Genomic DNA, 11,820 nt, shown 5'->3' on the forward strand with positions numbered 1-11,820 from the left:
CCTTATACAGTATATTGCATACATAGTTCCAGGCTAGACATAAAATGAGAATTGAGTCATTTTATTGGGCACTTGCACATTTTTATACAGAATGACTATCAAAATTCTTTCAACCTTTAAAAAAAAAATCACTTGGCCTAAGGCTAGAACTCCTAGTATAATCAGTATTACTACAATGCTTCAAGAAATCCTGACTCCTGGCATGAAATAGTTAAGTTATGAACTACTGTATACTAGAGTAATAAAAACCTACTTGCTTTGATCTTGTAGTTAAAAATGATTAAAGTATAGAATTGCATGTGTCAGCATCAGGCGTCCCCCCACAGACAGATGTAAAGCTGTTGGGAAAAAGAAAAAGTTGAAAGACCATAAATATAATAATTCAGAAATCAAGCTCCTTTGTTTATTTCAACATCTTTGAAATTAAAGGTAGAGTTTTTTAAAGTCTATTTGGTAGACTAGATCCAAGAAGCCTTTCCCAAGATAGTTCTTCCTGCATACAACCTGCAAGCTAAAAATTACTGAAAAAAACTAGATAGCTGCCTTGAAACATTCCCTATAAATCTAATAAATGAAACTAATCTAGAACAGAAAAAAAATCACAATTCACTTAATTTAAAACTCCCTGCTGAAAGTGACCTTTGCACACTCTCCCATTCTGTGTTGCAAAGAGAATGGACAATAGTGTGCAGTAATATAACACAGTTCACAAGGATTCACAGGGCATGAAAAGTGTCTTCTCTAATTGTGACCATATTATTGTCTCCCAGGCACGTGGCATTGCAGGAGTACCATTTACTAATTTACCATTGTGTTATGAGCTGGTCCACTGATTTAGCTAACTGTTAAGGAAAACAGATGTGTTGAGTAGGGCCTATCGATCTGATCCTGCAAGATGCAACATGCAAGTTACACCCATACACCAAGGTGGAGCCTTATTGAAGTCAAGGGGTCTCTTAAGTTTGTGTTAGCATTTTCCAAGCAAGTATGAGAAGCATCAGAAGATATATTAACTTAGTCTAAGACCAATGTCTCCGCATTTGCTCAGTCATGCTTCGAGGTGTTTTTGCAGGAATGGTAAAGCCAATGCAAAGGTGTATTTGATCTTGCAATGTCCTTGAATATCTTTGATAATTTGGATTCCTCATCAAATTACAGTCCTCCAACTTTCTAGTCCCACTGTCTCAGAGGAAGGGAGAGTCTTATTTTAAAGGAACTCAGTGATTCAGTGAAATCAAGCCTGCAGATCTAGAGGGATTTTAAGGTTTAAGGACCATACGTTTCAATATTGTTGAGTATAGTATCCTAAATTTCACATTTTTGAGCAGAAGTCACAGCTGAGTTTTGTTAGGCAATATGTAATTGTCCTACAGTAAAGACAAGGAAAACACACAGCATCATCCCTGTGACACAAGTTACAATGAGACAAAAACACCATTACAAAAGTCAGCTGTTGGGGATCCTCTTTTATTTACATATAAATTAACATTTTTTTTTTACATTTGCATTTGTCCCATGTTTGCATGTTCCTGCTGTTACAATCATTACCTTCCAAGCTGGATAATTGTCACTCTAGCATAAAATATTCTCCCTGTTATTTTTAAATAAGCAGCAGGATAAATGCTACTTTCTGGCTCTCCGTGTTTTGGTACATTTTATCCTACCTGATATCAAAATTGTGCATAATCCACCTGAGTTTGACAGTAAGAAAGAAACATGAGAATCACCATGGCTTTATAGCCAATAGAGATCCATCTTTCATTCTAATAGAGCCTATCTGCTATATGAGAAGCTACCTTGAAGACTGTTAGTCCTTGGACAAATCACATTAACCTCCCTGCATTTCCCCATCTGTAAAATGGGAGCCATACTTATCTTCCTGAAAGGCATACAGAGGGCCTTAATTAAGTAGTTTCAGCTTGCAAAACATGATGAGATCCTTGGTTGAAAGATGCTTTAAAAGTACGAAGTTTTATCAGAGTGTGATGGGGTATTCACACCCCACCTTGGAATGGAAGGGGTTAAAGGACTACATGGGGCCCAGCTCGCCCCATCCCTCCAACCCTGCAGAGCATGATCCAAATGGATATAGGATTAAAAAGGGAGCAACCCAGCTCAGAATGGGATGACTGACTGGTGGGGGAGTGCAGACGTATTCGGAAGGCTCCTACCAAAAAGAGCTGGAGAAACCTCCCCAAGGGGACAAAACTGTATGCAGAGCTCAGACGTGGCTGGCAGGTTTTGGATTTCTTCTTTTTTCTCCCTCCCTCCCCCACCTCCTTATCTGAGGCCAGAAGCAGTGGTAGGAAGCGACCCAGGGAAGGCAGCTCAGAAGGCCCCTCCCCTCCAGAGGCCAAATGCTGCTGACCTTCCTAGGGCCCTGAATCAGAGCCTGGTGGATTGGGCAGGCCCAGGCTCCCCTACCACTGCCCCTGCAATGAGCAGATACTAACTGCTAGGCTCCTCTGCCCCCAGATGATCCCAAGACACAAGGGTTTAAATCACCAGGCTACTTCACATCAAGATTTCAGCTTTCAGTGCAAGTGAATCAACATGAAGGCAAGATGGAATCCATTCGCTTTCCGAACATGTAGAGTTCTCGCATTGGGTCCATCTCAGCTGCTGTTCCAGGGAGAGCCAGGGCTCTGGAATCAGGACTCTCTTCTGCGGGCAGGGCAAGTGCGCTGTCTCTGTCATCACTGTTTGGTGTGGGCTATGCCATTTAGGGGCAGCTTGAGGAAAGAACTTAAGCACAGGTTTAAAGTTAAGCGTGTGTTTAAAGTGGTCACCTGAGTCAGCAGGCTCTTCTGAGTTAGCCTTAAGCTCTGGCAATGGATACGTAGGAGCACTGCTGAGGAAGCTGCTGAAGGTTGCAATGAATCAGGACATCCCCTGGCCATGCCCCCTCTCCAGTCAGCAACATGCCTGAACACATGGATTGGGTGTGTGGAGTAATGATTGCTGACCTCCTCGCCCGATACCAAATAAATAGAATGGGTAAAAGTTATTCGTTCCTGAGAGAGGAAAGGGTAAGGAGATCTCCGGGTCCTGTGGACTGATTGGAGATGAGGAACATGCTTTCCTGGCTGAATACTAAACTACAACTGTACCCTCATTGTAAAATGAAATCTTTAGGCTTTGATTTTCAAGGAGGGCACCTGACTTCCCTTTCAAAATGCCAGCCCAATCCTCTGATCTATTCATTGTTAATTTCAGACCGTCACAATGCCTATTGGGGTGTTTTTACAGCATGATCACTTTATCACATACACAGCTTTATTTGTGACATAAATAAATAGGAGGCTCTTTAAACTGGAAGCAATAAAAGGCTTCTTGAAATACGCTGTGTGGAGTACTAAGCCCTTCCACTAATAATAGCTGACTGTTTATTGTTTCCCGTTGGGATGCTTGGCATGGGGTTGTTGTAACAGTAACATGACACCTACATCTGACTGCTTGGGATAAAACCCATGGCAGGAGAAAGGGAAACACTAAACTTCTAGGAACATACAAAATTAGAAAGGAAGAAACAAACAAAGAAACAAAGAAAGAAAGAAAGAAAAAAGGAAAAGCCCATGTATACATGGCTAGGAGCATGTTTCACTGCTTAAGAGAACGACATTTCTCTGCCACCAAAAAGATACATATATATATATAAAGCCGTTCCAAATCACACCCACAGCATTCCTTTTATAAAGACAAACAAACTTTTCTTTAACTGTTATTTCCTGCATTTGTGATTTTCCTTGAAGGGTGTTTCAGCATCAGACTTTTCCAAAATAGGAAGAGAAATTTTGTTTTAATGGCCTTGGAGCCCTCTTGAAAAAAGTTACCCCTCCTGTCCAAGGCCAGGAGTGACTATCCTGTCAAATAACAATGTCTGAGTTAGAGACTATTCCAACTGGAGCTGTCGAGACTTGAACAGTGAGAAGAACTTTTCTTAGGTAACATTTGTTAAAAATCTATCCATATTATAAATACCATCTGTTCAAACTATTCTGTCTTGGGAGGGATTTTTTGGCTAAAGAATGGGCCTAGCCATGAGAAACAATGAGTTTTTTGTGTGTATGGTATCAGACTAGGTCCCACATTATTAAGCATCATCTATTGTAGTGGTTTTAATTTTTAAAGGGAACTCTACTAATTTACCAGGCTAAGGGCCTGCTCCTCCTCCATTTACACCAAGGTAAATTGCACTGAGTAAATTACATCAGAACAACTTTCCAAGGGAAATAGTGGACTCTTCACCACCTGGAGTCTTTAAATCAAGAATGGATGTCTTTATGCTCTAGTTCAACCACAGGTGATTGGGCTTGATGCAGGAATTACTGGGTAAAATTTCCTGGATAAAATTCTTTGGCCTGTATTATGCAGCATGTTGGACTAGGTGATCATAATGGTCCCTTCCAGCCTTAAAAAATCTACGCATTTATGAATCGATGAACTCCAATGATGTCAATAGGTCATCCCCCAGCCTACACTGGTATGAGTGAGAGCAGACTCAAGGTATGTCTACACTAAAACTGGAAGATGTGCATTCCAGCTTGAGTAGACATACACACACTAACTTTGATGGAGCTAGCACCCTAAAAATAGAAGTTGTAGCCACAGTGCTGTGAGCAGCTAGTTATTCCAAGCACCAACCCAAGATCTCAGACAGAATCAGGCTCTCAGGAGCTAAAGCCTCCTGCCGCTGTGGCTACACTTCTATTTTAGTGCGCTAGCTCCATCAGCACTAGAGTGGGGATGTCTACCTAAGTGGGGATGCAGTTTACACCTTCTAGCTCTTTTGCAGACATATCCTCAGGCCCAGAGATCATTGGTCCACGTGTGCTGCTATACCTTCAGTTTATTTCAGTGCACTCTCATCCACATTGGAGCTTGCCCTGTTCCACACCCAGTCTCAACTGCTTTTCAGATGCTGGAGTATGGCACAACCTAAGTTCTATTGTGGGGACAATCCAATGTGGAGGAAAAACAAAAAACAAACAAAACTCAAGGTCCACACAGAGACTTGCCAGTATTATAGAGAGGGAAGCCTGACTCCGATCTCTCATCAGTTTCACTCAAATGTAACTCCATTGACTTCAAAAGAGTTACTTTTGATTTACAGTGGTGGAGATCAGAATCAGGCCTGTTGAGTCTAACATTCAAAAAACTGAAATTTCAGTGGTCTTTCACATACCAGAGTCTAAGAGCCACTAACTGATCTACTTCTCTGTGCTACTCACAGAGAAGCCTGAATTTTACCATGGATTAAAGTAGATAGAGTACCTTTGAAAGATTTCTTTATTTCTTCACACTCACATGTTTTTCTCCATCAGCTGCAACTGTCTACAGCCTTCATTAAAGTATTAGGGAATGTAGCATGGCCTAGTTTACTGAGTTCTATCATGGTCTGTCACTAACCTCCTATGTGACCTTAGGCAAGTTACTTCACCTCTCGGTGTCTCTTGTTGATTTCAACTTTAAGCTCTTTGGGGCAGAGACGGTCTCTCATTAGCTATACGTACAGTGCCTTGCCAAGAGGGGCCCTGATCTCATCCTACTGTAATACAAACAACAATAATTAGAAGTAGAGTTTACTGGAAAAAGGAGAGTTAGTGACTCAAATCCTCTATAGCAGCTGTAGATTTTGCAACATGTTGCCAGATTATGGAGCCGTTACTCACACAGGTGAGCATTTAAATAACCCTATTGGTTTCAGTGAGGCTATTCACATGAAGAACTGCTCACCAATGTAAGCACGGCCTCGAGTGGATTATTACTACCAAACTGCTACTGAATTCCAAACCCTGTTCTGCTTTTATATAGCATAAGATTCTCCTCCATCCTGCTGCCTCCGATTGACAACTGTTTCATTCCAACCTTGAGGTAATAAAGGAAACATATGACTGCCTTATAACTCTTCCTCTCCTCAAAGTGAACGACAAGATTGCATGGCAGTCATATGTTTCCTTTATTATCCTTTTGTTTGCAGAATAAGGAGTTGCACCTGACTGGGACTGTAGACATTGGATTAAACAAAGATGTTATTTTAGCAACAGTATAATTAAGAGGAAACCAATAAGACAGTCTTTTCTTCCTCTGATTCGGGGGAACCGTCAACAATAGACATATTTAGTTGTGAACTATGCAGCTTGCAAAAGGATGTCATCCAACTGATCAGGAAATAACTTCCCCCCTCCCCTTAGTTTCTAACATGAACAACAGGGAATGTGCACAGGGTCATCCAAAGTTGGAATGAGAGGTATAAACTTGTATTTCTAAATGCATGTAGGGGAAAGAAGTGCACAAAAATGGCAATTTTACACACAACAAATCCGCTCCCATGCCACATTCAGATTCACATCTGTTTAGTTTAGTGAGCAAAAATACATTTTTTAAAACACTGTTACTCCTGTCAGTGCTACAGAGCCATCACCACAGTGAGGAGTGATCAGGATTCTACTCTGAATTGTGCACCACCAATGGAGTTTTTTACTAAATTCCAACTACAGGACCAAGTTGTAGCTGTGGTTACGTGTTGAAAAACCCATTGGGGTTGCAGTCCCATTATATATTTATGGCTGACGATGATGCACAAGGCATTTAGAAGACAGCTTGATTTTCAGATCCCAAGATGAGGTTGCAGGGCTGCAAGTTGTACTTGTAAACTGAGCTAATTTGAGCTAACTTTTTATTCGCAGCAGGAAAAGTTGATAACATCGCTACGCCCAATTACAGAGAAACTGGTGATCTTTTCTGTTTTATGGGCATTGTTTTAGGTGTTTTGGACATCATTAATATTAAAAAAAAAAGCAATATGAGGCAGGTGAGTGATGGGGAAATTGATTTCAAATGTAGGATTTTATTAATGATTTGGGATTTTAAACAGAAATTTTATTTTAAAATGTAACAAAATATTTCACTCTTCTATGATCTTTTCTGCCTCCTCTCCCCTGCATCTGTAGCCTGTTATAAGGACTGAGAAGCTGTAGAAACAATTTCAGCCTGTCTTTATGAGATGAGTCCAGGGAACACCAGTGAAAATGCAATTTCAAATGTTCATTGTGTCAATCAAAACTTGCAGTCCTTGCTCTGTCAAAACAGCCATTGAGCACAATCATTAAGAAATAAGGGCCAGATTAGAGCCAGAGCCTGCCCAAGTAGACTGGGGTAGGTGTAGGGCAGTGATCTCCAAACTTCTTATGCACAAGATCACTTTTTGAATTTAAGTGCAACTCAGGATCTACCCCACCCCTTCCCTGAGGTCCAGCCCCTTCCCTGAAGCCCCACCCTGCTCACTCCATCGCCCCCCTCCGTTGCTCACTCTCCCCCAACCTCACTCACTTTCGCAGGTTGGGGCAAAGGGTTGGAGTTCGGGAAGGGGTGCGAACTCTGGGCTGGGGCCGAGAGGTTCGGAGTGTGGGCGGGGGCTCTGGGGTGAGCCTGGGGAAGGGGGTTGAGGAGCAGGAGGGGGTGTGGGCTCTGGGAGAGAGTTTGGGTGCAGAAGGGGGCTCAGGACTGGGGCAAGGGGTTGGGGTGCAGGAGAGGATATGAGGTGCTGGCTCTGGGAGGGGGATCAGGACTGAGGCAGGGGGTCAGGACTGGGGCAGGGAGTTGGGGTGCAGAAGCGGATATGGGGTGCTGGCTCCAGGAGGGGGATCAGGGAGGGGGGTGGGGTGCGGGCTTCCGCCAGGCAGCACTTACCTCGGGTGGCTCCCGGGCAGCAGCGCAGCAGTGCTATGGCAGGCTCCCTGCCTTTCCCAGCCCTACACTGCTCCCAGAAGGGGCCAATGCTCCCCTGCGGCCCCTGGGGGGGCATGTCACTGTGTGCACTGCCCTTCTCTGCAGGCACCGCCCCCACAGCTCCCATTGGCCACAGTTCCCCATTCCCAGCCCATGGGAGCTGCGGGAGCGGTGTTTGCAGGCAGGAGTAGAATGCAGAGGGAGGCCCCTGCACCCTCCTCCCCCAGGGCTGTGGTGGCATGCTGGATGCTGCTAGGAGCGGCGTGGAGCTGGGGCAGGCAGGGAGCCTGCCTTAGCAGCAGTCCCACTGCACCACCGGACTTTTAGCTGCCGGAGATTGCTATCAGTTGGGAGAGCCTCCCGGATTGACTAGTCGATCGTGATCGACCGGTTGGTGACCACTGTAGGGGAAGGGGAAGGGAAGGAGGACACAAGGAGTGGTTCCTTTTTTATACCCTTGTACTGGGGTTAGCCAGATTCTTGCTGGGGAGAACAGTCCCTACTCTTACCTAGTGGCCCTGTGGACACTAGCTATCAAGTGGGCATGCAGTCAGAGCAGAGCTGCAGTCACAAAGTGGCTCCTATGCGTATCTCTCTTCCCTATTCACCCTAAGTGGGCCTGAGATATGGACTCCAGGATTTCATCTGATGCATCCTCATGTCACATAGCCATTACTGCATCACCATGCCTCAGGTTAGCACATCTTCTGATCACACTTCTAAATATTTATTTGGAGAAATACAGGAATGTAGCACACACCTGTATTCCATGGGCCTTGAGACACTGCCTATGACGTGCATCCCGATTGCCTGCATGTTACTAACAGCAGATTCTTCTCACGGCATAAATTATCACATTATAAAAATGGAAGCCTAGTCTGCCCTAGTCACTAAAAGCATCCTGATCCCCCTAATAGCTAAGGAGCTCAGGGGAGCCATTAAGGCAAGGATTGGTAGGAGGACAGCTTTGAAATATTATGAAACATTGCAGGTTTTTTAGATGCAATTAACTAACAATAAAATCCTGCTGGGTGAACTGTCTGCTAAGAATGAACAGAACAAATAAACATTAGTACATCAGTGACAAATCACTGAGAAATATGTCATGTCAGGAGTCTCGTCCACCAGGGTTACAGCAGCAGGAGGGGATCTTTATTAGGAGACACGAAACTCTGGGTCAGTTGTTGCATTTTTCCTAATCTTGTGTTGCTCAAGCAGAAATAAGGCCTGTGTCACAGGCACCAGTCTGTTTGCACTAACTTAGGTGCAGCTTCATGTAAAAAATACAGTCATTCCAAAGGTGAGGTAGAGTGCTGCTGGCAAGTTAAAGTGGCACATATCTCAATGCTTCAATCTGCTCCGAGCAGCTTCCTGTCACCATCGCCATTATGTATCAGCAGGAAATTACACTTTTATGAGCGATTTACTTCTAAACAAACACTACTACACAAACAATATGGTATTGAATTTGGTTGTTAGCCTTTTAAGTAGTACTGTGAAAGATTGTAACAGCTGTCTAAGCTGATAACTACCACCTAGGATAAGAATGTTGTTGACTGAGTTATTAGTCAATTGTTTAACTAAATCTAGCTGCATCTCTCTCTTTTTTTATCTATAAAATGTGAATGTTATACAGTTTCTTTAAACAATATAGTTTCTTAGAACAGGCATATAACTAGTTCCTTGGGTGGGAACTTTATGGCTAAAGAATTGTCTCAAAATTCAGATCACACTTTTTTTTTTTTTTTTTTTTGGCTCTTAGCTCATTCATGGTGGGAAGAATCTCCAATTAGAGCAGAAGCAAGTTTCCACGTAGCTTTTTAGGCTCTGAAGATAGGCCTCCACCCCAAAGCGTGGATCCAAAGACCACTGAACTTTAGCTCCAGATCTGAACTTAACTGCAGGATCCCATTCCATCTCATACTGGCAGGGGAATGAGCAGAGACAACTTCTATTACTGTGGCTCTGAGTACTTCAAAACCCTAGGATTCTGGTAGCATACTAGATGAACTGCAACTTAGAAGCAGACACTGTAGATGTTTCAGCAGCTAGGCCTTATAAGCAGTAACTCTGGTAGGTCCCTGTAACCTCTCAAACATGTGGCTAAGAGAAAAGGTATTTTATTGGGGCTGGCAGAACAGGGAAAGAGCGCAGCTCCCTAGGCACAGCACTCATAGCCTGTTCCACATTGTCTCAGTTCCTAGGGCTTCTCTCCAACTGCTGGCTGCTATGTGCCTCCCTCTCCTCAAACGGAGCCCAATCACTTCCACAACTAGGAGGAAGGGGATGTGCAGTGGGAAGAGGGCTGATGGGAGTTGTAGCCCCCTGCTTTTGCAGATCCGTCACACTATCTTAGGCCCTCCATTACCATGGTGTTTGAGCACATCTCACTCGTTAATGTATTCATCTCACAATAGCTTTGTGAGGCAGGGCAGTGCTATTATTCCATTTTACAGATGGGGAGCTGAGGCATAGACACACTGAGTGACTTGTCCATGGTCATATAGGAAGTCTATGGCCAAGCAGGGAGCTGAACCTGGGTTTCCCACATCCTATGCTAATACCTTGACCACTGGACCATCCATCCATTTAATGGGTCTGGTTTATATCCATTTACTATGATTCTTTAATCATGAATGTAACAATTGAGCCTCATTTACCCTGACATAACACTTCATCTTACAAGATGCTGAATGCTTCAGCACCCCTAAGGAAACATTACACATTTCACAGGCTCAGGCTAATAATATGTGAATGAGGTGGACCTTCCGAAATTCTTTGTTGTTGCATAATTAGGACTTAATTCAACTCCAAATTGATTCTTGCTGGTTCCAAAGGGTCTGATCCAAAGCCCAGTGCAGTGCAGTGGAGCTTTCCACTCAATTCCATGGACACTTTAAAAGGCTATTCCCATGAATGCATGGAGTAATGCCAAAGCTGGCATCTGAAGAAGAACTCTGTGAAGCTAGACGGCTTGTCTCTTCCGTCAACGGAAGTTGGTCTAATAAAAGCTATTACCTCATCCACCTTGTCTCTCATATCCTGGGACCCACACAGCTACCAAACACTGCAAACTTGGTTTTATGAAGTTACAAAAACCATCCCCTTTGTAGGGGTGGAGGCTGCCCCATTGCACAGAAAGGGCCAAATTTTGCTTTCAGTTGCACTGGTGTAAATCTAGATTAACTACTATGATCAATAGAATTGCTCTAGCCTTACACCACTGAAAATGAGACTTTTTGATGGCATCTCTTTTTAGAGTCAATGATGAATTAATAGCCTTTTATACATACACATCATTCTATTCAGTGGTGCAGAATTGCAGATCTTTTCATGTTTTCTGGCGCTGTTACAATAACACTTGCCATGGCAGCCTAAAACAAAAGGGAATGTTTTTAGATTTGGGGACTGGGATGTTTGCCTTTTGTTGAATGGTTTTGCTAAGCCTTATGAATCAGCTAATTTATTTACCACTCAGTTGATTTTATTGGGATTGATCTGTATCAAAGAATAATGGCAGTAACACATTCTCACCAACTTTCTTCCAGTGACATTTGTCCATATCGTGACATGATGTAATAATATGCGTAAGAGACTAGCCTCTTTCTGGACTTGTGTAGTAATTCAGTTGGTAACCATCTGAGTTCAAAAAAGCCTGACATGTCTGAATTTAAGTAGATCTCCAAATAAAGGAAATCTGAACTCTGAGCTTGGTCCCATGAATAGTTTTTCAAAGCTCAGTTCCTCTTTGCCTGTGGTAGCCCTTTGTAACAGAAAACCTTGACTTTAATGAAGCACTTTTATTAGCTCAAGCTAATATTGCTGTCTTCGTCTTTGTTCTTTTAGAGAAGGACAATTTTGAAAACTAACATTTGAACATTAGGGAAAAAAAACAACTAAAAAACACTGGTCATAATGTGAGGGGCAGAAAGCTTAGAAAATTCTACCACAAGCACAAGCTCTTCTTTTCATATAGATGCGTTAAAACAAAACAAAACAAAACAAAACAAAAAAAGAAGCTTGCAGGCCTGTCTATGAGGCTTTTTAGAACCTGGTGGGCACCATGAGTTTCCTCTAAGGCTTGTTTCC

This window comes from Gopherus flavomarginatus, chromosome 5 (genome assembly GCF_025201925.1).
Source record: "Gopherus flavomarginatus isolate rGopFla2 chromosome 5, rGopFla2.mat.asm, whole genome shotgun sequence".
NCBI lineage: Eukaryota > Metazoa > Chordata > Testudines > Testudinidae > Gopherus > Gopherus flavomarginatus.